This window comes from Galleria mellonella, unplaced genomic scaffold (genome assembly GCF_026898425.1).
Source record: "Galleria mellonella isolate WM207_F2 unplaced genomic scaffold, CSIRO_AGI_GalMel_v1 utg32, whole genome shotgun sequence".
NCBI classification, from domain to species: domain Eukaryota; kingdom Metazoa; phylum Arthropoda; class Insecta; order Lepidoptera; family Pyralidae; genus Galleria; species Galleria mellonella.
This window is the reverse complement of record NW_026442075.1, coordinates 2,009,697-2,034,801: the sequence shown is the minus strand read 5'-3', so window position 1 is coordinate 2,034,801 and position 25,105 is coordinate 2,009,697. Positions and strand designations below refer to the sequence as shown.

The window sequence follows — 25,105 nt, the reverse complement described above, 5'->3', positions numbered from 1 at the left end:
AATAATACCTGAGTCCTCAGGAATGGCAACGCATGGGGGGTAAAGTGGTAACCGTCGCCTATAGACATGAGCAGTACCATGAACATAACAGAGTATACTGTTTCGCCCATGATACCCCCCATGCGTTGCCATTCCTGAAGACTCAGATGTTATTCTTCTATACCCAGTAAATTCACGTTTATTTATTTAAAATTAATATTTAAAATTATGTACTTTCTCACGTTTCAGAATGAAAATGAATTTAATAACACTTGTTTTTATTATAAATATTATGTATAAGCCAAATTTATTATATCAAACATATAAAATATAAAAAAAATGCCAAGTCTTGCAACATAATTTTTTCACTACAAAAAATTTTGAAATCTCATGTAAAACCTAGTTATTTTACTTAGTGTCTAATCAACAGCTTTGTTTTAAATTGTTATCTAATTAATTAGATATCAACATTTATAGTGATCGTATCAATATCAGATATATTTATTTCTGTAATAAAATGATTTAGCAATTACACAGCATCATAATTATAAATCTACTATTTCGATTACTAAGTAAATCTAAACAGTATACTTAAGAATTAAGTATTTTATTTGTAGAATATGTTGTTTTACAATTAAGTGCTTTAAAATTTTAATGATTGGTAAGTGAATCAGTAACAAAATAAAGAAATTTGACTAGCAATTATTCGTAAATATAATTAAATATATTGAGGATATAGTTATAGTTCTTCTTGATCACCAAAAATTCAAACTTTTTGTTTTATCCACAATGAAGTTACAGTGGGGTCAAAAGTGGCATAAGTTATTTCGAGAAAAAGATAGTACCTCTATGTTTGCCTTGGCGGAGACACTACCGTGGCCTTTGATTGATGAATGGTTGAACGAGTAATATTACAAGATGTAACAAAAAAATAAAGAAATATACAAAAGACCTCACTTTGGCATTTATAATCTTAGAAATGAAACTACATACCAAACTACAACATAAAGGTAGCAACACACTGATTTGACGCAGAAGGTAGCGATTCCGTAGCACTGCTACGAAACTCGTAGACTCCTATAATGTAAGTAATATAGCTCTTTGCCATTTGTGTTACTACAGAATTTGTAATAAAAAAGGAATTAAAACGCTCTCTTTAACAAATATTTGGTTTGAAAGTAATTATTAAATAACATAAAAGCAGCTGTTTCTAAGTGAATAAGTTCGTAGCTGTTTCGTAGCTCTGCTACAGTTTTTCGCTCATTGTAATAAATTGTTGTGGAAATGTTATATAGCATACGTACATGTACTTTATCTAATATATTTTTAGTTACATACATATATATATATATATATATATATATATATATATATATATATATATATATATATATATATATATATATATATATATATATATATATTATATATATTTACAATTATATTATTGGATTTTTAATTAAATTAAAAATGAAAACAAAATCAATTTGATAGTATTTTTTGAATATTCGCCAATTATACATTCATTATGCTTCTTTTTTATAATAGCAATGCATGAGACCATACAATCGTAAATTAACATAAGAATAACACGATTCATAAATCCGACTAACCGAAAACTGGGTGCTTCCCTCTCAACTGTTGGACTCATAATGCCGTGTCACTAAGTATTTTTCCACGTTCCGTTTCTGATTGCTATCAATCGAAAAAAATGCTGTACTCTCAACGATTGGACTTATTATGTCTTGTCACTAAACATTTTTCTACGTTCCGTTTCAGATTTTAATCAATCGAAAACAAAATGTATTCTCAACAAATGGACTCACGATGCCGTGTCACTAAGCATTTTTCCACATTCTGTTCCTGATTGCTATCAATCGAAAAAAAATGCTGTACTCTCAACGATTGGATACATTTGACCTTGTCACTAAGCATTTTTCCACGTTCCGTTACCGACTGCAATCAACCGAAAACAGAATGCTCTATTCTCAACGATTGGACTCACTATGGCATGTCACTAACCGTTTTTCCACGTTACATTTTATATTTCTATTTACTATCGTATTAATTTTGAAGTGCATTTAAAATTGTTCGTTTCGTAGATAAATATTATCAATACGTAATTATGCGTATCATAAATAAAAAAAAATCTTATAACAGAATTATAACTCGATGTATAAAACAAATACTGAATATTAATAAAAGATATTAACTCGCAAGTCGTTTGTAAAGAAAACATCTCATTTAATCTTATATGAATAATCGAATGTGTATAAACGATTCGAATCTATCTTAGTGTTACATTAAATCTGACGCTTATGCCTAAACTATTAGGTCGAGATTTCAATGAACGCTATCCCATTCGCAGTCACCGATTGATTGACATTGACTAGTTCAAATTAATACCGGATAAGTCGTTACCGCCCGGGATGTAAGGAAATGAAGCTGATTCGTGCTCACTCGAGTGGGGAAGTCGTAAACCTTACAACGGAAGTTTTGTTCAGTGGTACGCGTCGGGCCAATTAGGGGAGCGATTCGATTAAACTTGTATCGATTGTATTCGCCGATTAATAGTGTTGATGGCGATCTTTATGATCCATCTTGTCGTTGGCTTAATGTTATTATTTTAATTATTGTGTGAAGTGTAATGGGAAAGGTGTAATAATTCGTCTTATAAAAATTATATTAGATATGTTACAGTACTGTGTGATCCCGGCATAGAATAGGTTACCCCCTCCTTTTCCGTGGGTGTCGTAAAAGGCGACTAAGGGAACTTAATATAAATAATAAAACATTTATTTATTTTATTAAAATTAAATAAATAAATATATTACTATAACTTAATGGATAAAGGATGGGCAGTAACGTCTCTCTTAAAATATCACTAAAAACCTAACTGCGGTTGCTAATCCGCCTGCCAAACCTGGTAACTTTTAGCAAAACTTCCCTTATGGAGAGAATTTATGTTTAGCAGTGAACGATTAACGGCTGGTACGATAATGATGATGTTACACTGCCATCTAAACCTGAAGTAAGTAGAGCTTGTATTTTAGGTTATACACAATAGATATACAAACATATGTACATAGTTAGATATTTTTTATGTAATTTAAAATCTCAAACAAGCTAACAGTGTACCTGAGGGAAAGTAACCGTCGCCTATAGACATGAACACTGCGATGGACATAACAGAGTATACTGTGTCGCTTATGATACCCCTTACACATTGTCATTCCGGAGGATAAAGCTGTTATGCTATGCTATATAGTGACCCATCTTTTTCTACAGTAAGAGCTCTTTAATATCAACTCAACCCGTGACTTACGAATAATTGAAACTTTTAGGTAGAAATAGGTAATATAATATTCCTAAAATTAAAAAAATGTTTCACATACATAAATATATATATATATATATTTGCAAATCACTGCATCGTATAAAACAAAGTCGCTTCCCGTCTGTCTGTCCCTATGTATGCTTACATCTTTAATACTACGCTACGGATTGAAATGCGGTTTTTTTTTTAGTAGACAGAGTGATTCAAGAAGAAAGTTTATATGTATAATATATGCATAACGTAGTAGAGAAATACTGCTGAGTTTAAAGGTTTCTAATGTGATGTGATGTAATGTGCAGCCGTGCGATGCCGGGGTGGGTCACTAGTATAGTATAAAATCAATATTATTTACAACCAAAAATGGATTTTAACTAATTGGATATTTCGATTTGTTACCAATTTCATTTAAAGAGTATTTCTATGATAATATAAACAACAGTTGGTTATATTTTAATCAAATTCCATTAAAACAGATTATAATAGCGTATAACAGATTTTTTAATATAAAAATCTTATATCTGAAAAATCTGACGAAATAACAAACATGTAGAAAATTTGTATTAATACACTTTTATGGCAATATCGTCCTTAAATATTAAACGAATATCTCACAAGTGGTACATCAAAAATAAATCGTTTGGGACCAAGCAGTCCCTTAGGTTAATGTATTTCACGCAGACGAGGTCGGGGGCGAGCGCTTGTTATTAATAAATAACGTCCCAAAATACGTTTTGCTTGTCCGTCATTAGGGCAGCTTGTAGTACAAAAACAATGGGAGGTTTGTTGCTTGTTTGGGTCACTGAGTGGAGTCAAATAATTGACCTCATAATTCAAATGACATTGTGTTTTATGATGTTTATAAATCAGTAGTTTTGTCCGTGACTTCGTCCGCGCGATCCTATGTTGATGGGCTGGGATAACAAGTATGTTTTTTTTTAAATGTGTGCTCAACTGCACTACAATTGAATACTAGCAAGTGAAAAAATTGTTAAATTGTAAATTATCTCCCATGGGTATCGTAAGTCGATTAAGGAAGGGTAAGAAATGGGCAGCAGCATCCCTCTTAAAATATATCAAAAAGTCCAAATGCGGTTGCCAACCCGCCTGCCAAGCGTCGCAACTACTGGCAAAACTCCCCTTATGGGGAAGGCTTATGTTCAGCAGTGGACAGTTAATAGCTAAAATAATAATAAAAATAATACTACTGTTTCGCCCATGCGTCGCCATTCATGAGGACTCAGGTGTTATTCCTCTGTACCCAGTAAATTCACGCCATATCTCACCCTTCAAACTGAAACACAGTTATTAAAACACAACTGCTTCACGGTAGAAACACGAATGGCACAGAGATACTCAAGCAATCGACTTTTGTACAAAGTCTCCCTCTGGTTAAATTATATTATATAACCCAAACATTAGAGTTTGACAGTCAAAAGTTTAGATTTAATCCTATTTCTTCCTATTTTGCTTTAAATATGCAAGATATTTTTAGGACTAGTTTAAAATTACAGCTATTTTGTGCAGCAATGTACAGCAATATTTAAATTTGTTCCATTAAAAACTAGTTCCTATTTGCGGCGAAAGGATTTTCTTTTACATATACAAAGCTATTATAATACAAATTAACGTGAAACAAGGATCCGGCGCAGCGAACCGCTTTGGAACTCGAAATAACTTTTAAAACAAAGCATGGAAATTAAAAGTTGGTACCCACGTGCACCTTCAAGGTATTCTCTGAAATGTGGTTTACCTGAAAAAGTTTTTACGGCATCCTGAAAGTCTCTGAAATATGTTCTTGTCCAGCTTTGTTTTTGGAGTGCCTTTGTGTGTTATATTGTTTTTTTTTTATGGGTGAAAATTAAATGGTAACCTTGCTTGCGGTATGACATGTCACTAGTTAGTGATGATTGGTAAGAATGAAAGAAGGCCCATCAATCTATCGTAATGATTTCAAGAATTAACCATTATAATCTATACTTATAATAAATCTGTAGAGAGGTCAATTCTGTACATGAATTATATTTTCAAAATAATTATCAGGGGGTGATTAGTGATCGATACTGATGCCAAAAATGCAATCAGGACAATTTTAATCTGTCTATCTGTCTGTATGTTCGTTATAGAAACAAAAACTACTCTACAGATTTTAACGAAACTAGGTACAATTATTCTTCATACTCCTGGGCAGGTTATAGTATACTTTTCATCACGCTATGATCTATAGGAGCAGAGCAATGAAGGGAAATGTTGGGAAAACGGGAGAAGTTACTCCATTTTTAAGCTTCCGTCGCATGTGCAGCCTTAACGGCTACTTTTTAAAATGTAAAAATGTCCACCTGTGCGACGCCGGGACGAGCCGCTAGTAATAAAAAATAAAATTGTTGATTGGTAGAGAACGCCATTAGGTGTTATAATTGTGTTATTGAAGTTTAAATAAATAAATATAATTTCCAAGGAGAACTGCATAGAGGTCGATTTGATATGGTATATTATTAGCAATGTTTTTTTTAATTGGTGAGAATGGAATTATTAATCCGCCTGTGCTATCGGTATACACTGGTGGGGCAAGAGTAAGTGGAGATAAATGAGGATAATATGAAACTACATATATGACATGAAATTATGCCAGTAATATGTAATAAAGTAGTAAATGTATATTTAACTCGACCATAAGAGATACAAAAAAAATCGATGAAATGTTTCAATTTTTTTTTTATGCAACTTAGAATGGCAAACAAGCTGACAGCCCGCCTGATGGAAAGTGGTAACCGTCGCTTATAGACTTGAACAATATCATGGATATAACAGAGTTACGTTTCCCCCTGATACTCCAACGCGTTGCCATTCTTCAGAACTCAGGTGTACCCTCCTCTGTACCCTGTAAATTCACTGCCATATCCCACTCTTCAAATCGAAAAACAGCCATGCAATCACAACTGCTTCACGGTAGAAACACGAATGGGACAGAGGTGTTTGGGCAAACGACTTTTGTGCAGTCTTCCTCTGGTCAATTTATTAGTTATTTCATTTAAAAAGTATTGTATTTGTAATAATTGAAAGAAGTTACTGTTTCATTAAAATATATTGAAATAAACTACACCTAAAATTAAACATACACCTTAATTAGTTTTTTTTTTTTCTTACTACATTATCCCAGCACGTTTTTAAAATAAAAGGTACTCTATAGAGAAATAAGGTATGCTTTTGGAATGCCATTAACGTTTACAGTAAATGAAAATTGGAGGAGTGGGGAAAGAAAAAGGATTCGTTAGCCTGTTCTAATTGATCTATGTTCACCTTTATGAGTATGACAATGGAATAATTCTAAATAGACGGCGCTCAGCTATTATGCTACATTGTTATTATGATTCCGAATTATCATCAATTTACTTACAATGGACGCTACCGGCCCACATCAATTATTTGTCAACGAAATCTCGCTATCGCTCTTGTAGTTTCTGGACTGTTTGAATTAGAAACGATTATTGTATGTGTAACTTTGTATGAATATAATATTCAAAACTTATTTTTTTTTTTGTTTTAGAGGGATTTGATACTGATATTGGTAACTGTAAATACAAGGCGAAATAGTGGTCATGTTATATTAGTGTTTTTAAATATTCTGACTGCTATAGTGCTGTCGACAGTAAATTTAGGGTAGACTCAAAAATTATTCCGAATATTTTTTGGAATAAATTACTATTATTCACCACTAGACTACAATTATACTTATTTTTATTTCATTCAATATTATAAATATTATTTCTAATTCTTTTTATTACTGATGATCTATAGTTCGAAAATCTAATCTAGATTTATTGAAAACTGCTTCAGAAAGTGCGAGCTTTACAATTTAAGTGAAAAGAATTCGATGCACATTGAATATTTATTCGATCCATTCATATAATTAAATGTAAATTGAACATTTTTTTTTTAATTTAAAATGAAAAATACATGAACTGTAGTAAAATGTTTGTATAAACCTCGACGATCGACGGAGTGTTTCAACAAACTCTGGTAAACAAGCGAATGGACGTTAATATTTGAGGTTATGTCAGATGTATTGGGTCTCGGACCCTGAGGCCGTTCGTTTTCTGCAATAAACATCATTCTAAGTTACAAACTGAAGCGGATTTTTATTGTAATTAAAATTTTATTAATTTTATCGATTTATTCAAAATTTATTTACCAATAATATGTGGTACAGAAGATAGATATAACTCTGTAGAAATTTTCTACACGCCAAAATTTAGGATATTCCGATGGTAGTTTGAGATATTTTTAAATCCTTACTAATATTATAGATGTGAAAGTGAATACGTTTGTTTATTATCTTCTAGCATTTAATCGGCATTTTACTAATTATTATAAAATTTAGTACACATGTACTATTTGGAATGGAGAAGAATATAAGCAACTTTTGATACCAATCACTGAATATATAAGGTTCACGCATAAAAAGTCGTAGATAAAATAATAATATATGTTAATTTTTATAAATTATTATTTATATATAATTGCAACTTACACTTGTGATGAAAAATAACATAAAAGATAATTTGTAGTAAAATAAAATAGTAAAATAAGTAATAAAATAGTTGACGTACATGCTCAAAATCTGAGTAAATAAAACAAAACGCGTATAACCAACAACTGCAATTCAAATTCACACAGTACAGTCGTCTTAAGTCTGTCGCTAGTAGGTCTTAGCTTACCCCAAACGCGGTATTCGGTCACGAACTACAAAGCGTCCCACCCCCGACAATGGGAGATTGGGAGTAGAAAATGGCTACAATAAAGTGAGGGGGCGGATAAATTTTGTGTTTCAGAGCTCTCGTGTACACTTTTTAACCGGATGCTGGAGTAATGAAGCGCACCAATTTTCCAGTATCTACATAAGAACGCACATTTTTGGTCACCGTTACAATGTCAGAGGAAATAATGAAATGCGCTTTTGACAAATTAAAGCATGAATAATATTTTTATTTTTCAAAAAATAATGACTCAAATATACATATATGCATACATATATATACATATATTCTTCATATAAATTGTTACATATTTAATAACCTAGATAATTAGACTTTATTCTTATCAATATCAGATATTACGGAGCTTAACTAATTGGTATACATAGGTTGTATTTCTTGGGATTCATGGTGCCTTTCATCCCGTTCGATCAATTTAACCCCGTCACGCGAATAAAAATTTGAGCAGTTTTTATTTAAAGGAAAATTTCCTAGGAAATAATGGATATTAGGTATTTTACGTACATTATTAGAATTTAAATGGATATATTTTGATAAAAATAAGTTACAGTAGGAAATTTTTACCGTGCATTCGCATTCCTTTAAATGATAAAGAAAACCCGAATACACTGGCCAAGTAAACAATTCCAGAGTTCTTGGTCATATTACCATATCTGTTACAGGATAATATTGCCTTGGTCATAGGTAATAAAGTCCATAATAAAGTGACAAATGTATATACGTTTACTACAAACCTATATCACGCCAAGAAAAAAAAAAACAAAATACACATTCGCTCATTTATTTACGAGTGCCGCCTTTGCCTCGGCTGCCGGGAACCATTAGCGGCGCTTGCCGTCCCTTTCTCACTTAAGATCCTTTATATACGTGTCTTTATCAAATTTTAGCTCTATTCTTTGGATCAAAACACTTACTCGGCATGGTTTTTCTTGTATATATTTAACCATTGTTAAATAATATTTATTTTGCATCGGACCGTGAATGCAAAACAGGATTTTGAATTATAAAACAACATATTTATTAATTATGTTTATTAGAACTAAATATATAAATTTATATATTAAATTGTAATCATTAAGGTTTGTTAATTAAGTTAAAATTTATTATTAATTATTTAATGATCATCATCATCATCACCGTATCAGCCATAAACTGTCCTTTGTTGAACATAGACCTCCCATTTGGAGGGTTTTGCCAGTAGTTGCAGGTGAGGGATGCTGCTGCCCACCCCTCGACCAATAAATTCTTTTAGTCGTCTCTTACGGCACTCACAGGAAAGGAAGGGTAGCTCGTTCTATGCAGTGGCTACACGATTATTTATTTAGATGTTAAATGAAAATATAAACAAACACACTTTTTTCATACATTTAAACACTTTTTAAATAATTTCATTTTGAAACCGTGACTGTTTTCAAAACTGCGGTTACCAATCCGCCTGCCAAGCGTGGCAACTACTGCCAAAATCCCCTAAGGGGGAGGTTTATGTTCAGCAGTAGACAGTTAAAGGCTGATATGATAATGATGATGATGATGTTAATTTTATCAAAATTGACGTCAATTAAAAAAAAAACAAGTCACTATTACTATAAATTTTATAAATATATTTAAACTATATTCATATTTTTTACGTTAAATCGGCTTGTTTTCGACTACATAAAAAAAATATTTTTCGAATATTTTCAACAAAATCAAGCTGTCAGTTTGACGGTCAAACATGCTTTTCCATAACACAAACGGCTTTAACAGCTGCCAAGCTATATAAATGTGCCAAACAACAAACGATTATGCCAAGATAGAAATGCCGTCAGTATACTACAATAAAGTTACTAATAGACAACGACAGGGTCATTATTTTATTATTTGTGAAGAAATTCAAAATTCAAAAAATTCAAAAATCATTTATTCATGTAGGACATTTTAGCCGCTTATGAACGTCAAATTTTTACATTATAATTTTATTTTTTTCCCTACCGTCCAGTTCGGTATATAGATCCAATTGAGAAGAACTGGCAAGAAACTCAATTGAATTACTTTTTTTTTAAAGCCAGTTTATTTACAATGTATATTTATATAGGTGTCTATGTCTAACATTAAATGAAAATTCAGTGCATGAACAACTATTGCCATGCACACTCGTCATTCAAGTAATCGTTTAGTGAGTAATAGGCTTTGCTCAGTAAATATGATTTAACAGATGTTTTGAATTTATTTAAGGTTAATAAATTAAACAAGAAATTATAATTAAATACGAGTATAAGTAAAAAATAAATATAAGTATAAATGAAAGTATAACATACATCCGAGAAAAGTATGTGTGCTTCTATGCAAGTTACTATAATCATTTCGTTCCATAGGTCTCCCAATTCGTCCTTAGATATTGTATAATATCTAGTTATAACTTGTTACAAATTGCCATCCTTAGATATATAATTACGTAAATCTACTGAAATCAAATCCGAAGTCGAAATAACCGGATTATGTCAACTTTTTTCTATCTTGATAAATTAACTAAAAAAAAGGTTATTCAAAAAGGGTATATTAAAGTTACTCTAGGGTCGACAACGCGCACGTGACACCCCTAGTGTTGCAGGTGTCTATAGGCTACAGTAACCCTTTACTACCAGACGGGTTGTATGCTTACTTGCCACCGTAAAAAAAATAAACCAATAAAACTAAATTAAATGACTAAACTCATCTCACATTTTTTACCCATTACGTTATAATATCATAACCTCATAAAATACAATCATAAGAATTATGTTAAAACTACATAACTCTAATTTCAGTAAGTAAAAAACATTTATACGTATTTCAATTACATTATTTAAATTAATTTGTACAGGTATATTCCTCAAACCATAACCTCAGAATTTCAACCCACATAACCCCATAAGACTATGTAACCTTATAACCTCTCATTCCGATATAATATATTTTTTCCTTATATAAACTTCTTTAAGCTTATGCCATATCGTTATCAAGCTTCAGCTTAACGATTCATGTGACAACTGTCATCTATGACCGCCCATTGTATATACCTACCATAAATAATTTTTTTCTGGATATGTATTTTTACCTTTGAGGTGTCAAATAAGCATATGACTTTCCTGATGGTAAACGGTCACAGTAGCCTATGAACGCCTGCAATACCAGTGGTATTATATACGCTCTGCCGACCCTAAGGAAACGTTCTCTGAAAAAAGGCTTATAACCATGCTAGCTGCTCAGGTGGACCGATATCATTTTCCTCTTTTTTATTCGAAGCAGTACACACTTGTGTTATTTTGGAAGTAGTCATACATACGCTCTGTTAACTCCAGTGATTCTCCCTTGGGGCCAATAGGTACTCAGTACAAGCTGAGTAAGGGACCCATTGGTCTCGAGTCTTATTTTTAAATTTTAGTTCATTTTTATTATTTTTTTCTATTGTTGTTTTATATCTTTTTTTTTTTTTTACAAGTTTATAGCCATTAATTGTTTCAATAATTTGTTTTGAATGTAATTATTTATGGTTTATAATATAGGAACACAATTACTGTGATATATTAAAATATGTGGGTAGAACAAACTTCTGTCTTGAAAGCGAAAACATAACAGCCCTAGCATAGACTATTCGTGACCATAGTCGATGTAAACTAGTCGAAATGTCGCGATATTTGGGTAAAATACAGTGACAGGGTATTAGACGGGCTTGTTGTGCTTGTTTGCCACATTCATGGTATAAAAAAATATCATTGTTTATCTAAATGATCGCGTTAATTCACATCTCTTATAAACGATAAGTACATATTTTTCTTTCCTTCTGTTTTATATTTTTTCGATTCTGTTTGAATAATGATGTGTTTGGTAAAGATAGTATATCTTTCCATTGCATTCCATTGCACTTTTTAATTTTTTTTTGTCTGCACTGTCTACGTTCTGTAGCAAGCTGCTGCTTTAAGAATTCTTAATTTGAATTTCCATAATTGAAAAGACGTTATATCATCTAAAATGCTAACTCTATGGATTTTTTCCGTCGTTGCAACGGTCATAATTCTTCAATTGCACTTACAAGTGAAAGAACTGTAATAGACTTATAAAGAATAAAAGGGAGATACAGTTTTTAGGAAGATATTTATATAAAAAAAACATGATAAAACTACAACGCCATCTATTAAAACTAATCCGAAGTAGCAGCTTCCATACAAAATTATCCGATTTTAATTTTTAGACTTTTCAAGTAAATGTTAGGGATTCTCAGACTTTATTTTCTTTTGCAACAGAAAAGAAATATTCAAATTGGTCAAGCCTTTTATGAGTTTTAGCGAGACTAAGAAATAGCAATTGTTTTTATATGTAATTAGTTATATAAATATACCGAAGCAAAACGAGGAAAGATTATGTGTTTAAATTAAAAAAAAATCCTTTACTAATAATATTAATGTGAATGCGGGTTTGATGGTTACTAAGTAGCGATTTAATTGTTTTTGTCTTAAAATTTGGTATACATGTACTGTTTAGAGAAAGATATCGACTAGTTTCAATTCTTGTTTATCAAAAGTTAGCTTTAATAAAAAAACGTATAAATTAAAGATATCGAGCACGTCTATTTAGTTTTTGTTTTTAATTTTTTAATGTTTTTTTATTTCTCGTTATATTTTATTCAATTTAAATTAGAGTAGTACTGATGACCAATAACATGTGATTTTACAATCATCATCATCATTATCTCAGTTAATTATCCGTTCAATGCTGAACATAGGCCTCCCCCATAGACTGCAATAATGAATGGTCCTGAGCCACCTGCATCCACTGACTTCCTGCAATGCATTTGAGGTCGTCATTCCATCTAGCGGGGGGGTACCTGTACTGTTTTTGTTCGTATGGGGTCGTTATTCAAGAACCTTTCTTCCTCTTTGGTTGACTTTTGGTTTGTCAGTTTTTCGAGCTATGTGACCAACTCATTGGCACATCAGCTTATTTATCCTTCGGGCTATGTCGGTGACTTTGGTTCTTTTGCAATATAATTTAAAATATTAACATATATATATATATATATATATATATATATATATATATATATATATATATATATATATATATATATATATATATACATACATATTTTAAGTAACGAATAAACGACTAAACATTCAGACATAATACGGTACTAAAAATCTAGATTTAAGATTCTGAGGTTCTATGAGATCGTCTTGATTTTAATAAAATTTTCTCTCTATCGAGTAATGCAATATTCACGGGAATTACCCTTTAAGACATTAGCTACTTGTGTCTTGAAGATCAACGATGGAGCTTTACAAACGGTCAGATCAAAGGATTTTCTACAAAGGAATAAATCTATGGAAGTTTTATCAAGATAAAAGATCGTTGCGGTACGCAAGTGACAAGATATAGCGATTCAGGGATTTTATTTAAGCCTATAGTAATAAACTTTACTTAAATCCTTATGGCACACAGACATAAGGATTTACAACATACTAATTTTTTTATCAACCAAATTCAAAAAGAATACAATTGAAGTTCTTAATCCGGTTGTATTTTTTATGTTTGTTACCTCATAACTCTGTCAGTTGTAAACCGATTTGGAAAATTATTTCTTTATCTGAGAGAATACTTAAAGATTAATCCTATAAGATTTTATTAAAATTGATTTAGTAACTTTAAATCCAAATAATAGTTTTGCTACAATTAAAGTCGGTTTTTTCTTTGTGGAACACGATCTTAATTATATTGTTACTATATCTGATTCTACGTTTTATTTTCTTTATCAAATTCAAAAAGAAAAACTCTAAATAAATACCTGTGCCAAACCAAAAAATGGTAACAATATGGTAATGTTCTCTTTTTATGAAATAAATTCGAACTTACCAATGAGACATTTATAGGTTGTTGTAATACTAATGTCGACATTTAATATTTTTTTGGTTTGTCAATAGTTGTCATGCTTGGCAGGAGGGTTGGCAACAACAGTCAAGTTTTAGTGATGTGCAGCAACGCCCCCTTTTTAACTGATGTTTTAAGATATTGCTGCACATCCCTTGACCTTTAAGTTCCCTTTGTCACCTCTTACGATACCTACGGTATTAAAAGAGATGGATGGACCATCTCTTTCACATGTAATTCATCATACAGCGACATTAAAATATTGGTAAAGCTAAATATCATCTGTTATAACTATTATTTGTAATAGACATGATTTTGCAAATAGCGTGTTATATAAAGGTCCGTCATAAAAGTTATCTAATAATATACTCGAGGACTTGACCTTGAAGAGTAGCCAAATTAGTGAATTTATTTACTGAATTACCTTGGACTATTTGTCTATAATTTTCCTTCAGATAAATTGCTGTGTATTCAATATAGCATTGCTGTTTGATCCCAGCATTGAATAGGCCTTTCATGTGGGGCTTGTTAGAGGCAACAAAGGAAATTGTTCAGGTATGAGCAGCAGTATCTCCCTTAAAACGTTACCAAAAGCGTAACTTCGGTTGTCAATTTGTCTGCCAAGCGTAGCAACTATAACCAAAACCCTGGAGAGTTTGCCAGTAGTTGTAGTATTGGGAAGATCTGTGTTCAGCAGTGTCAGATGGCTGATATTTTTTTTATGGAAAATTGTACACCTAATCATTGCATTGTCTAATAGTGGTTTTTTCAGGGTCGACAACGCGCGCGTAATACCCCTAGTACTGCAGGCGTTCATAGGCTACGGTAATTACTTACCATCAGGTGGGCCGTATGTTTGTTTGCCACCTCAGTGGTAATAAAAAAAACTAAATGCGAAACGTCTGAGAGTATAATGTAAAAAGTTTAAATTATTATCCTCAATATTGTAAATACGCTAAAGTTGTTCACTTGCACCACTGCGTAAGAACGCGTTCGCGGTTTCTATTTGCCTCGTGAGTCGTGACCACTAGCCGAAGGGTCCTCACTAAGGATTTCCATGGATAAAATAAATCTTTAACCAAATACTCTTCGATAGTTTTGGTAGACGCAATTACGGCTAGCAAATACCCTTTTAACTTTTTTTGCGGACGCTGCAGTGGATTTGGCCAACAATGTCGTTCGGTATCACAAATCTGATCTTACTTGATGTCAATACGCATTTTGGGTTATTCGCATTAAAACATTATTTCGTTTTTAAATTATTTTAATTCTAAATAAGACTGTGTTATTTAGAATTAAAAACTGATGACTGAATGAAAACCACAAAAAACTTACTTCGGCCGTGGCAAAACCGGTTAATTTTATTTAAAAACAAAACTGCTAGACCGATTTTGATAAAATTTCTGTGGATAAAATTTATGTATAACCTTAGTAATAATAATAATATTATATAACCTTATAGTATTTCTACTTCTACTTTTACGGATGTTCCAGTGCATTTTGCCCGTAATGCCGTTCGGTAGTTCACCTCATTTTGTGGTAACGCATTTTGGGTTATTCGGTTCATAACATTTATTCAGTTTCAATTATTGTTATTTTAACGTGAATTTAAAATTAATTAATTAATTTAAATCATTTATATAGATTTGGGTGTAACAATTGCCAATAAAATTAATGGCCGGTAGTAAATTGCGGTGTAATCAAATTTATACTTCGACTCGATTGATCTGTAAACAAATTTTCAAGGAATTATAACGTCTAGAGTTGCCAGATCGGGTAAATTTTCGTAATTTTGGGTAAAAAAAGTCTATTTGCGAAATTTTGGAGAGATATCTGGGGAAAAGTGAAATGGGCTTAGAGGTAGCAAAACAGAGGGTAAGAAGAGTTAAACATAGTTTTTTTTCGTCATGCTATGGGTTTACATGGTAAAACGCAGCTACTGAAAATCTATACAAGCCTGTGATTGTGTAAAAGTGAAGAAAATCGTACTAATTTGAAGGAAAAGTATTTGATATTGAGTAAAGATGTAAAAATTTCATCTAGAAACTCTGATAAAATTTGTCCAAATTGTGTTGTTTGTATGTGGTCCTGGCATAGAATGGGTTAGCCCTTCCTCTTCCGTGGATGTTGTAAGAGGTAACTAAACGAACTTAATGGTCGAGGGATGGACAACAGCGTCCCTCTTAAAACATACTAAGCGTGGTAATTACTGGTAAAAACCCCAAGGTGAAGGTCTACGTTTAGCAATTAACGTAGTAAATGTTTGCTGTGATGATGATGATGATGTTCGTATATTAACTGTATGAACTACTAATTACTATCTTCACTAATATTATAAATGTAAAGATGAGTTTGTTTGTTATCTTATACTGTCTTAACGGTTTAACCATTCACTATAAAATTTGGTATACACGCACATATCATATAATCATTTGGGACATTGGACCAAGTGTTGTTCCTTACACTGCGGTTAAATCATCAAGTACATCAGTTACATGTAATAAATACAGAAACAGTACTCGTGGTGAATCGATCAATTTGAAAAATATTTATTGTTTTCTTTTTTTGTGCCGTAATAAAACTTTTTCTTTTTCTTTCGAATCTCAGATAAAAACACAGATACATCGGCAATTACAAAATGTTTGCCAAGTTCTTCTTTTCTTGTGCTCAGTTACTGAATTATTAAAATGTTCCGCTTGTATTCTGTCAGCTGAATAAATTTTATCTTTGTATAAAATTGGCCATTAAACGTAAAGAGATATTATTTCATTTTGAGAATTTACCAAAAAATAGGAGATTATTATTAACTTGATTATTAACATGATAATGGAGGATGAAAAGGCACCGTGATGAATACATCTAGAATTCAGCACGATGGTTTCCAGGGGGATCACGTGGAAGTCGACCTGACAAAGTTTATTACTAGCAATGGGACTGCTAGTTCGCATTACTAACAATCCCTTACCCCAGGCTTTCATTGCATGGCTTATGGTTTATAAGAGACATGTACTATCGCGATCATTTAGGTAAACTATGACCATATGTCGACGTTGCGACCAAGATTAATTAGGTGTAACTTGGTCGAAACACCAAGATAATTAAGTAAATTATCATGATCGCTATCGTATCAAACATTAACTGCCCACTGCTGGTCATCGGGTTCAGGTTTGCTGGAAGAAATCTCTTATTAGAGATAAGTTCGCCTTTGTACATTATATTTAAAATAAATTGTGCTTAACATTATATTTTGTGTACAATAAAGAATAAAGATTCGGTTCCTCCTAATTAAAGGGTTTTGCCAGTAGTTGCCGTGCTTGGCAGGCTGCTTGAAAACTGCAGTTAGGCTTTGGTGGTGTTTTAAGAGGGACGATGCTGTCCATCTCTCGACCATTAAGTTACTTTAATTGCCTCTTACGACACCAACGGGAAAGGAAGGGAAAATTAATTATCATAGTTTACCTGAACGACCGCGTTCATGTCTGTGTCTTATAAAAAAAGATAAATTCACACTTGCGCTATCTACCCGTTAAAAGGAAAAATAGAGGGCAAAATAGGAATAGAAAGACCGAGGAATAACTACATGGGACAGATAAAGGAAACACTAGGTGTCATCTCGTATAGGGAGATCAAGGATATGGCCTGGGATAGAGTTAGCTGGAAGAAGATGCATGAATTAGTTGCACCGACAAGAGAAAACTCTTAAATGAAAAGAAGAGCTAGATAGCTCTTCTTTTCATTTAAGAGTTTTAAGAGAGGGATAAGAGAGGGACATTTAAGAGAGGGAACAGATAGAAGTGGGTAGATACCCACTTCTATCTGTTCCCCTTTAACCAAAGGTTGTCTGTAAGAGATTGCCCTAGCGATAAGACCACCTTTTGTACCTTTAAGTACATTTCAATCTGTATTTATGTTACTGTTTTTCAGTTGAATTATTCAATTGTCATTGTGGTGCAATAAAGAGTCAAATAAATAAAAGGATCTATTTAGATTTTTCAACTATATTATATGACTGTAAAAAATTCTAATTCGATTTCACAATTTTACAATCGTTACAGTTATATTGGTCCTATTTTAATTTTAAAGCGATCAATTTTGTGCTTTTTTGCTTTTGCAGCAGAAACTAACTGGGAAACAGAATCTATAACAATATCGTCATATCAACCAGTATCCGTTCACTGCTGAACATGTAAAGAAAAAAAAACAAAGTAAACATTATTAATAACCAACTGAATTTACAAAACAAAAAAAAAACAATAATATTTATTTATTTACTTACACTTTATAGCACCAAGTAAAAAGAGAAATAACAAATACAGTAAATATTAATGAGAAGTGATACAAAAAGCGGCCTTATCGCTAAGCAATCTCTTCCAGACAACCTTTGGGTAGAGGACATTGAGAAAAAGACAAAGGGTAGATGGTGCACTATTATATAAATATTATCATATACAAACATATATACATACACATACATATATAATATATACACAATTAAATATACACATAACACATACTTAACAGCACACATACAACAGAAAAAAAATGACGAAGGAAAACGAAGAGAGAACACAGGAAAATAGTACTAAAGTCAGAGGTAATAGGATTTAACAGAGAATATTAATAGGTAACATAGGTCTTTTCCATAGACTGTTATAAGGAACGACCCTGAGCCATCTGCATCCATTGACTCCCTACAATGCAATTGAGGTCATCTTTCCATCTAGGGATCGTACTGCATTGCGTTTATTTGTATGGAAAAATTTATATGTAATTTCATATTCTAAGTTCAAATATTTAGATTGTAAGCAACTAACTAAAACCAAATATTGCATATGTACTCATCTAATTAAAGTTAGTTTTTTTTTTCTTTTTGAGCTATATATTTATTTAGTTATTGCACCATTTAACTCTTTATTGCATCAGAAATATAAAAATATACAATGACAATTGAACAAAATAAGTAAAATATAGTAACATAAAATATAAATTAAAATATACACATAAAGGTACAAAAGGCGGTCTTATCGCTAAGGCAATCTCTTACGGACAACCTTTGGTTAAAGGAGAATAGATGGACTTATCGTGTTACAAATGAAATATGTTCAAAGCCGTAAACTTTGGGAAAAAATAGCAAATAGGTAAGCAGTAAACATCTAGAACAGGGACAGCCTATATAAAATTCATTGCTGACATGGGCCCATTTATAATTACCGAAGCCGGCCCGCATGGAGCCTGGGATTGTGTAAAGAAACCCGAATATCTAGCCGTTTCGCGGTGACCCCAAGAACCCCTCGGGAGTCGGTTGCTAGCACGCACTGCGCAGGTTTAATAATAAATAGGAAGTTTGTAGGTTTAATTTGTAGAGAAAAGCTAATTTAAAGTGAGATAATGCATTTTTATAGCGTCAATGTTAGAAGTTGGTCAGTCTGGTAGTGAATGATTCTTTTGTTTTGTGTCTTTTAAAATATCGAAAATAGACTTTTAAGTAGACGCTATAGTAGCACTTGCATATTTTTGAATCGCTTTTTAGTCATATTTTATATTGTTATTTTTTTTTTATAGAGCAATCCTATCTTACAAATATGATAAAATTATAACTAGACGATATCTGTACGTGGGAGAGATTTGAGAAAAAAGAATATGACGTATCTTAATAAGACAAATATATGCCAAAACTGCCAGAGTGAAGTATCCAAGAAAACATTTTTCATACAAAGAGGGATACTCTTTGTATAAAAAATGTTTTCTTGGATACTTCATTAATTATTTTTACCTAAATTATTATTGTAACAAATAAACACTATTTGAGAGTTTTTTTACATAACCGTGTTTCTTTTTTATTTCATAAACCTCCCTGTGCAAGGAATATTTTTAGTTCTTGTCTATTCATTTATTACAACGAAGATTCAAGTGAATCTGTTTAGCATTTCTTTTTATTTACAGCCTTGTTTAATTAACAAGCCTTGTTTCATGGTAATACTTCAACCATTATCGGAACATCAACAGATTTCTTGATTTTTTTCTCTTATTCGCAACTTTTTTAAATTGTTCTTCTTAAGTAGGAAATAACTTAGTATTTACCCTGATTGAGTTACCGAAAACTTTCAAGACCGCTTCTAATTAACTTACAAACTTGAAATTTGCCATAAAGTTTAAGTATTTACAAGGAATAGTCAATGAGTGTTTATATAGAAATTATGCTACGAAAGAGACATGAAAGTTAAAGAATTACAAAAAAGAATCGTTAATTAATAAGGAATAGAAATTGGAGAAAGTATTGCGTTATAGTAAAAAAAAAAAAACTATCAAACTTAATTCAGAATCTGTGACGATATCGGGTAAATCTCATACAAACAACAACTAAATAGTCATACAAACAACAACTAAATAGTCAAATATGTAGCTATAACACAAAATCAATTCAAATAACACTGCCTCAGCGGGAATAACGTTTCACTAATATAACGTTACTATGCGGGGCATCACTGGCATTGCAAACATAACGTCTGCGACCGTTCTAAATACAGATAACCACGGAGCAGTTACTGTCAACGGCCGCATAACCGTTATTATCAACGGTCGCTGCGAACTATTTGAAATAGCCAGAGTTATTTGAAGAGAAACTGTATTTTGATACAAAGGAAATATGCCTCTCACATTGATCGGTTCCGTTAGTTGCTTGTACTTTATGGTCAGTGGGGATAAACAGTTTCTATGTATATTTCTACATATCGCGTCTATATATATGTATGCTATGTGGTCACGACATGGAATAGGCCAAACTTTCCTGTGGATATCTTAAAAGGCAACTAAGAGAATTTAATGGTCGAGAAAAGCGCAGTAGTCTTACCAGAGGGAGACTTTGTACAAAAGTCGATTGCTTGGATACCTCTGTCCCATTCGTGTTTTAACCGTAAGTTGTGTTTGCATGGCTGTGTTGCGGTTTGAAGGGTGGGATATGGCGTGAATTTACTGGGTACAGAGGAATAACACCTGAGTCCTCAGGAATGGCAACGCATGGGGGGTATCATGGGCGAAACAGTATACTCTGTTATGTCCATGGTACTACTCATATCTATAGGCGACGGTTACCACTTTCTATCAAGTGGGCCGTCAGCTTGTTAGTCATTCTAAGTTGTATAAAAAAAAGTAGCATCCCTCTTAGAACATCGCCAAAGCGTAACTATAGTTGCCAATTTACTTTCGGATTGACAACCGCAGACAGGCTTTAAAGATGTTTTAAGAGAGACGCTGCTGCCTATCCCTCATCCATACTTAGTCGGCTCTTAAAACACCTACGAGAAAGGAAGGGGTGGCGGGATCACACAGTCGAAAAATAGTTAATACGATCAAGTAAAGTAGTCTATTTGACACGTTATTGTGAATACTAAGCGTGTTTGTTATGCTTAGATCATATAGGTATACCTATATAGAGCATTGAGATTCAAACCGTTTCAATGAACAGTAAGCCAACTCTTGGCTGATTTGCTACATTATTTACACTCTACGATAGTGTAAAATAATATTGAATATAGATTTATAAAAATTCAATTCGATTTGTATAATAAAAGTGGCAGCATTAATATAATTTAATAATCCCTAATTAAAAAAAATGCCTTATTTATGGATACATAGAAACGAACATAAAACTTCCTATTTTTTAAAGTCGGTTAAAGAAGACTAATTAAAGTATTATTATTATTTGTGTGTAATGATAGATTTTAGTATTATTAAATAATCAGTTTTAAATAAATTTAACACATAAGAAAATATGCATACTTGTGAACAACGGCTTCTATCGAATTCAAATTTAGTCAGGCATCCCATATTTTTGAAACGTGCGTAAAGTCAATATAAATTATTACAATAGAGTATGACACACGATTGCTTTTATTCTTGAAAAATATTCGAATGAATTTAGAATCACTTCATATATAAAATAAAATGAAAAATCTAAAATCGATACATAACACCACGAAGTCCTAGAAAACTAAATTCTGAAAATATAAACCAAGTCCCGCATAACATAAATAGTTGGTAGTTTTTTCGTTAGCCAATAAAGATCGTGGCCTACTTTTTGAACTATATACAATAGCCTTCTTCTGCCAGTAAAACAATTTTATGGCGGTATTTGCATCGCTACTACCGAATCTTAAGGACAGAGTTCATAACGTATGGAGAATATATCTGTTCATATCATAATTTTCTTTATATTATAGGCAGAGAAAGCCACAGATAAACTAATCCTTGTTAAATTATAAATGCAAAAGTTTGTGAGGATCATATAGATGGATGGATGTTTATTGTTCTTTCACACAAAAAGTGCTGAACAAGTATGAATGTAATTTGTTAAGCGAATAGGTTGTATATTAAATTAAGACCTAGATTACTTTATATACTGATTCACTTGAACAAAGATGGAAAATACAGCTAGTATAATAAATATAAAAATAAGTTTGTTAACAACCAACAGCTTAAGCAGCTGATATACACACAAATAGTATATTAATAATATGAAGAAAGATATAGACATTTTTTTTTTTTATATAAACAAAAACATGTCGTTGTGTGAACTACATCACAGATAAAAACGAGTATTACAAAGTTACGAGCTGTACCAGTGACTTCATTCATGTGACCAAGATAAAAGTAGCTTATATCATTATTCATCCCAAATAATATATATCATTATGCTAAATTTCGCAGTAAGAAATTAAGCCACCAAATTGAGTTCGATTTTTAGTTTTGTATATGAATATTATTAAGATTAAAGTACTTTTTTAAACTTTATTTGTAAATTTGACATATTTTTTTTATATTATGTAATATCTACTTATTTGACAAAAATATTGGAACTATCGAATTTAATTTTAATCGGGCAACATTTTATCAAACTTGAACGATCCCTAAACTTTCTAATTAAAATCATTAATATTTAACGAACTCATATCGTATAGCCGTTTTTAGGACTTCGGTCTCTCCATTGTCGTGCATACAAAATTAAATTATTAAACAAAAACTTTATTTAGGTCAATGTTTTAATAATCAATTTATTTGTGCTGTTGATATATAACAAACAATAATATTAACAAATTTAGCACTATACAGTGAAATAGATTAATCCTCTTATTGGTAAAAACGTCAAATCTCTTATAAACCTATTTTAGCTATTGAACTATGGTTATCTCTTTCTTTTCTGCTAAATTTTTTATTTAAATAAATGTGAGAAAACAGTGTAATAAAAAATATTTCGGCAACAGATATAGCTTTCTATTATTAAACATATTTTGTCTTAAAACATATTTTAACATTGTCAAGTGGGAGTTGAAGTTACCTGTCGACGGTTCTGTACAAAAAATAATATCTCAATAGGGTTGTTCTCCTTAAATAAAACATATTTAAATTACACGTATGTGAGATTATTATTTGAATATTTTATGTATAGTCGTCATTCGGTGTTACTTCAAAAAAATATACCGAAACGACAAGTAAATAAATTATTTTTGTTTTATTTTCCTAAATTACGAAAACAAGACACGTTTAATAATGTTGCAATTAACACGACATACAAAAACAAATCCTTAAATAATTAATGGACAATTTAGAAATCATAGCGCTAAGGTATTTACATTTTGTTGTAATAACATGTTGAAATCTAAATTATAACAACACCGTCTATTGGCTATAGCATTAAAATCTATTGGGAAATTAAATAAATAAATAAGACTTGATATAAAACGACCTCTTCATTGTATTTTTTGTATGAATTACACACCTAATTATAATTGTTATTGAAACCCGTGTGTACAAAAGGGACAAAAAGTTAGTTAAAGATAAAACAAACTACAATAATGACATAGATGACAAAGGCAGTTCAAATATAATATGAAAGCGGGCTGACATTTTCATTACAGATCCTGAAAAAAGGATCCTATATTTAGCTGGACGCTAAATTTAAACGTACATTAATTCAGTTCCCAGTCTAGCCAACTACCTGATAGCGACTGGCGCCTCGACGCCATTTTGAATCTGTGCCAACGACGAGAATTCACAATACGCATGTCTTTCTTACCCCAACGAGATTTGTAGCAAGAACTTAATCTGTAAAAGTTTGCTCTTGCCGCGTTTTGTTTATCTTTGCCGATAAAAACTGGATTTTATGCTTTACATTGTGATTTGTGGCCAGTTTACACGAGTAATTGTGATCTACCCGTACACATGTACTAAACTGCATGCAAAACAAACAAACAAACAAATAAGAGATCAATAGTTTTCATTCATTCAAAATCGATATCATTAGCATTCAATCATTGCAGTTTTTTTATGCAACATAGAATGGCAAAAAATCTGACAGCCCACCTAATAGACAGTAGTAACTGTTGCCTATAGACATGAACAGTACCGTGAATATAGCAGAGTATATTGTGTCGCTATAATACGTTTCATCTGTTTGGCATTCCTGATGACTAAGACATTATGACCTGGTGCTCTGTAAATTCATAGCCATATCTCATACTTCAAATTGAAGCAGAGCCATGCAAATACAGCTATTTCATGACAGGAACAGGAACGGAACAGAGGTGCCCACGCAGATGACTCTTGTACGAAGTTTCTCTGTGGTAAAGTCTCTCTTTGCAGTCAAGTAATTATACGTACATGGCTGTTTGTAGGGTTGAGATATGCTACAGAGTACAGAGGCATAGAAAATGAAAGGATGCTGTCCATATCTATAAGCGACGGTTGCCACATTTCATCAGGTAAACCGTTAGCTTGTTTGCCATTTCATATTACATTAATTTTACTTGTTAAACTTGAAATTTTTCTTCTCTGATTTCCTTAAATGATTATAGATTCGTGTTTCAACCGCGAAGCAGTTGTGTTTGCATGGCTGTGTTTCAGTTTGAAGGGTGGGATATGGCGTGAATTTACAGGGTACAGAGGAATAACACCTGAGTTCTCAGGAATGGCAACGCATGGGGGGTATCATGGGCGAAACAGTATACTCTGTTATGTCCATGGTACTGCTCATGTTTATAGGCGACAGTTACCACTTTCCATCAGGTGGGCTGTCAGCTTGTTTGCCATTCTAAGTTGTATCAAATAAAAAAAGATTAAAAAATAAAAAAATATTTTG

The 25,105-nt window shown here is 32.0% G+C and overlaps 1 protein-coding gene across 2 annotated transcripts in view; it reads left to right on the top strand.

The window, feature by feature from the left end:
• Positions 1 to 25,105, top strand: part of LOC113510733 (acetylcholine receptor subunit alpha-like 1) — a 366,334-nt gene that overhangs the window by 14,804 nt on the left and 326,425 nt on the right. The window lies entirely within an intron of this gene.